Genomic DNA, 6,000 nt, shown 5'->3' with positions numbered 1-6,000 from the left:
TCTCTGTAATCCCGTAAATCAAGTGCTGAGTAACGTCTGTCTGGGGGAAGGGATTGCTTAAGAACCAGAGGCAGAGTCAAGGGGTAAAATTCAGAAGAGCATGGAGGGGCTGAAGATACCTCCAGGGGCAGAATATCAGTTTGACGTTTCTGCTGCTTGTTTTTAACTTGTTGGACATCAAAGGTTGCCACGTTGTACATCATCCTAAAAAAAAAAAAAAAAAAAAAAAAAAAAAAAGCCCCCCCCCCTCCTTTTAATAAAAGGCTGGCTCCGCTTGACGGACACGAACTTCCCAAAAGCAACTTTGGGGTTTCTTTGGGGGACCCCTTGCCTGCTCTCAGCACCTTGCAGTCTTGCATTATTACAGGCTGAGACCCAAGGAAACAAAGTGAGTAGCACACGATGCCACAGGGCATCAGGGACAGCAATGACAACAGGTATTTTTATATTTTCATATTTTTAAATCAAGCTGGGGAAACCTGTTATTCGGGCGCTGCTGTTTCACACCTGCTGAGCGCTGAGGCAGAGCTGCTGAGCTGCTTAACTTCAGTTTTCCAACAAACCATGGGTGTCCCAGGGAGGAGACAGTGACCACACACCTCGTGACTCCCGGACAGATCAAGCACAATTCCTTAGTTCAGCTTGTCCAAATCAAAACTTAAAAAAAGAAGGAGAGTAACACACACACAGACACACACGCAGAGCCCATTCTTGGTGGGTAGATTAAAAATTGCATGCCCACACGTTCTCTCCTCCAATGCCTACAGAGCATTTTCCAGCCTAACCTAGTTCTAGTTTTTTCCACCAGGCTGGGGAAACAGGGGCATGAAAAAGCTGAACGATGCACCCAGAAATACTCAAAACACAAACGACATACCCCGATGCCTCATGGCCTCCTGGGGAAGCAAGGCGAGAGAGGCCACCTTCTGGATTCCTTGCCCTGAGACCCACCATCTCAGCTTGTGCACGGGGTTCCCTTGGACCTGTAGGAACCTCACACCTCGCTGGACGGCATAAGGAAGAAGACACGAAAGACCACAAGCTCCCAAAGACTAACCCCAGGTAGCAGGAGGTGCGATACAGCAAAAAGCACTGCCTCTCCGGGGAACCCTGAGTCACCAAGGTTTGATACACACGGGTTTATTATGCTATTTGGTTTCTTGGTAACAGCAGACCAAGCTGCAGCGGCAGCAATCAGCTTCGTTCTAAACCCCCAAAAGTGCCACGACGTCAGATTAAAAAGCTTCCATTTAAAGAAAAAAAAACGCAAACAACAAGGCGAGACTTGGTAGTGATTCATAATGACGCTGTTTTTACAGGCTCCCTAATGGGTGCACTCTCCATTCAAGGAAAACGCACGGTGCATCGAGTGAATGATTTTGCGAGACTCTGTGCCACAAAGGCAGCGCGCTCGGGTCGATAGGCAGATCCCAGAACGCACACCGCTTACCGTAACATTAGCAGCAGCCGCACATTACCCATTCTTGAGAGCCTGAAGTGGATTCACAACCATCTCTTGTTTTACTGGAGGCTATTTAATATTCTCTTGCTGTTGGCACCCTGCCTCTCGCCCACCTCCTCTCTTCTGCAGCTTTCCCCCAAACCTGCAAGAACAAATAACACAGGCACATGTTTGCTGCGGCACTCCCTCGCTGCTCCTCCGAGATGGCAAATTGGGACCAAAGAACAGGAGCTGGGAGATTTCCTTCCTATTTGGTGCTAAAGAAAGGATTTTGCCTACTAAGTCGGTGCGTTACCATCTATCTGCTCTGGCCTTGGCTCAAATGTCCCATGCTCAGCATTTCCCCAGCTCTTCACGTTATTCCTAATAACAGCAACAGGATCAGCTTCCAAGGTGTAAAACGACAAGCACCTACGTGCTCTGTTCCTTTGCCTTTTCCGTGCTCCTGGAGCTGTATCTGGATCCTGTTCACAGACTTCTCTCTGCGAAGCTGATTTTTTTTCACGCAAAAGCAGAGATTTTCATTTGTTCACCTGATTCCTGGAGTGGGAACCTTAAGCAAAAAAACAAAGAGGTCATGAGACCTTTCCCTACCCATAAGCACTTGCTTGCTATCAGTCAGACCTCACTCACCTCTGCAAATACCTCTTTTATAAAACATCAGGCTCTGCTATTTAAAGGCAGCTACGGTGGAATATAGATTTCTTGTTTGCTTGCTTTTTAAGAAGAGTCAGATTAGAAGACATTCAAGCTGACTTTGACCTTTTCAAAACAGCCCAAGTGTTAATAATATTAAAACTGAGAGGAGAAAAAAATCCTCACTATCTGACATAAGAAACAGGGGAGAGATGCAGTAAATTCTCACGGGCAGTCTAGCAAAAATGGTTCCTGTCCATTAACGGGTCTTCAGTACCTCATCTCCTTGCCTCCGCTGGACTTCACCCATTAAACCCTTCGCAGAACTAAACCCCTATACCACAATCAAATAAACCTCCGAACAACTTTGCAAGGAGAAGGTGACCTGGTTTAAGGAACAAGAGAATTCCTTGATATCAGGTTTTACGGAATAGTGGACTCCAGCATTTGTCAAGTCCCTTCCAGCCCTGCTATTTCCATATAAGCAACAGATGAACAAGAAGAACCCGCTTAGCTCGCAGTTTACTTGGGAATTTGATCCGCTTCTTGCGGCTCCATCCCCACCTCCCAAATGAGCACTTGCAGTTTGATCCGTGCAGTCAACCCTCACTTTGGGCTAACGGGGACAGCTGCTCTGCCCCCGTCCACCCGCGGGACTTGCAAAGGAAGGAGGGACGGTTTTCCTGCGTAGGGTGGTCAGAAAATAACTATGGTTTCATATGACAGCTGAACAGAAGAAAACTCATCTCCGGTTGCTGACTTGCACCCCAAGCTGGTAGAAATGCCTCCATTAAACCAGCGAGGCAGCCCACAGGTGAAGGGATGTCCAGCATCTAATACAAGGGGCGGTGGAACAACCCTCATCTCCCAAAAGCAGCAATGCCACAGGGACATTTCAAAATGGTCACCCAAAAGGTGCCCCCAGCAGTCTCAAGGGTATGTAAAGTCTTTGTAATAAATACCACATCACCGCTGGACTATCTGCTGCCCTAGGTCCTCCCCTGACGACGGCACAAGCACTTTTGGATGTCATTGGAAGGTGGCTCAGAGGTTTTTGGGCACAAGACCTCTGACAAGCAGACCTTTTAGGGTTATTTTTCCTCCAAACCACCCCATTAGCAATGTCAGATGCTGCTTCCCATACAGGAGGGAGAAGGGTTAACCCGGCGGGGGGGTTGTTGCAGCACTGCAATTCAAGGTGCTCCCTCCAGTGCAATGGCTGAGTGTTCTCTTCCCAGCAGTTACTGGCTTGAGAGAGAATCAAACTAATTACCTTAGTAATTACCAAACTAATTACCTCTCTAATTACCGAGTGTCTTTGTTCACATGGAGCTGACATTCTTGCAGAGGAGCCCTGGCTCAGTGCCCCACGCTCTCTGGGAACCTGCCTGGCTCTTTCGCAATGACTTGAAGACCCAGGTCCTCTTCACGCCGCGGCCCTCCTCGCACCATGTTCAGGATGTCTCCCTCTTCCTCGGGGAGATCTAGTTCCTTGGCTGGTGAACGTAAGTTTGCGTTGCAGTGACCGTTTTGCTGCCAGGCAGACTATGGAAGGGCACGGTACCTTTGCTGCACATAGGTTTCTCTGGTGGGAATATCCTCAGCACAGTGCTGTGGGATCACCACCACACTGATGATCAAACTAGAGACGTACTTGCCTCCGGGCCCTATTTAATACTGCTCCCTCCCATGAGAAGAGCAGCTGAGAGCAAACAGGAAGGTGACTTGAGATGACAGACGTTCCTCTCCAACACAGAGTTGAAAACAGCAGGGTGTTCACCCAGCAAAACCCAACGTGAACATCGCTGTCAACTTATCTCACCTCCCCAAGCTTACTCCCTTTTCACTTTCCAGACCTCTACTTGAATTTTGCCTTGGGCTCTCAAGAGCCACGGTCTGGTAGTCACCGCTCTCCTGAACTTCAGCGTAATTGGGTGCTTAGCCCTGAAAACAGCCCCCAGCTCTTCAAGGAAGAGTCATTGTTCCTAAAAGCATGAAGACAAATGGTTTCATTAATGCTGATCGTGACCTGCAGAGGATTTTGTACGAAGGGATGTTAGAGCCTGAACACAGAAAGGACTCTCATGGCTGCAGGATGGAAGCCCACCTCGCGCATGCCCTCTCTTGCTCTCTCCTTCCACAGCCTCGTCTCTTGTGTCTTCAGCCAACGTGGGAAACAGTGTCAGCTCAACACAAACCTTTGCAAATTATGAACTGACCAGTTCTCTTCTGCAGCCGTTTGCCTGCAAATGAGAAGACACCCAAATCTAAATCCTTATCTGATTTTAAGTGCCAACACCCACCTCTTGATCAAACAGGATTTACTATGGGCAGGTTAGCTGAGATGCGTTTTCAACTGGCATGGGACAAACACGGGATGATTTCTGGGTCCTGCAAATGAGATTCGGCACACGGGGCAAATGACTTCGCACCCCTCTGCTTTCTCTGTCCCTGCTATTTGGGAAGCAAGGCCGCCTCGCTCTGTCCCAGTGGTACCTACTGCGATGAACGGCTGGTTTTGGTTAGGGATCCCTAGGTGCTCATAGAGTAGAAAGATGCATATAAAGAAAACACTAGAAATAATTGGTTTGCCTTGCCCAAACCTGATCAGCATTCGCAGCTGAGGGGAAGACCTTGCAATAGTTTGCAGAGAAGAATATTGTCTAGAATTTCTCTTATCTTGGAAAGCAAACCAAACAGGATAGAAAAGGGAAAGGCTCCCCCTCCTATCACTTCTTCAGCTTGAGAGATGACATGTAACTCCATCAGAGCACACCTAAAACTTTAGAGTCTCCCCAAAAGAGCACAGGATCTAAAAGAGAACAAAGCAGTGGCCATCTGAGCTGTAAAACTTATCCCAACCCGTAGCCATCTCCACATTAAAGCTAAACCCAAATATCTGCTTAAAACTGTAACACAGGGATATCCTAACAGGTGAAACGCCCCGCCTCAGCTCTGCAAGGTTATGTGATCTGTCTCAGACACACATGACTCCTGAGGAAACGAAGTCTATTATTTGAAAGAGTCTAACGCTGCTAAATTACATGAGAGTAGGATAGCAGTGATTATTTTGACACCATTGAAAGACTTGTGATTTGTTCCACAGACACTGAGCAAAGAACAATGAAAAGCTTTGATTTAGCTGTTACAATGCTGCTTTTCCATTTAAAACCCTAGGTAAAACTGCCTTCTGGTTACAGCTGATCAGAGCTTGTGAATGACCAACAAGAACATCTGAAATTATTCTCTACCATGGGCAGAGAGTGTCATGCCTTCATCTATCATCCCTACAGTATATCACGCCTATCACCCCTTCCGAGATCAGGATCCATTAAGCTGAGTCCAAATTCTCAGTTTGGCAGTGAGCAATCTTAAGAGAGATCTGGTTATTTCTGAGAAGGAGGGAGACCTCCCCACAGGTTTTCCATTCTAAAAGAAAAGAGAAAAATGAGAAACTTCAAAGAGTTTCAATCTTGAAATGCAGCTACAAGGTAAGCCTTGGCTGGAAGAACATTGTCCAGAACAGACTAGACCCAGCATTTTTTCTCCTTCCCCCCAGTACCATAAACAGTAAGCTGCAGACACACACTCCTCTTTCTTCTTGTTCTTCAGATCCTATGAACCTTGCTTTTTTAAATATCATTAGTCCAGTTTCAAAACAAAAGATGGCCAATATCTCTATTTTAGGCAGACCTACTGCTTCCTTGAGCAGAAATGTCCACCATCACCTCTCAGCTCTGTTTTCAAAAGAACAGCGTCCTGCTGGATGTCCATACCAGCAAGCGGGGAGGAGGAAGAAGTGAAAGACTGATGAAAAGGACTAGGATGCAGGTACGCAGGAGGAGGGGTGGCGACGGCAGAAGAGGTGGCAGACTGAAGCTCACTCCAGAAATATTCAGAAC

The sequence above is a fragment of the Accipiter gentilis genome, chromosome 11 (assembly GCF_929443795.1).
Source record: "Accipiter gentilis chromosome 11, bAccGen1.1, whole genome shotgun sequence".
Lineage (NCBI taxonomy): Eukaryota > Metazoa > Chordata > Aves > Accipitriformes > Accipitridae > Astur > Astur gentilis.
Note: the sequence above shows the minus strand (reverse complement) of the source record.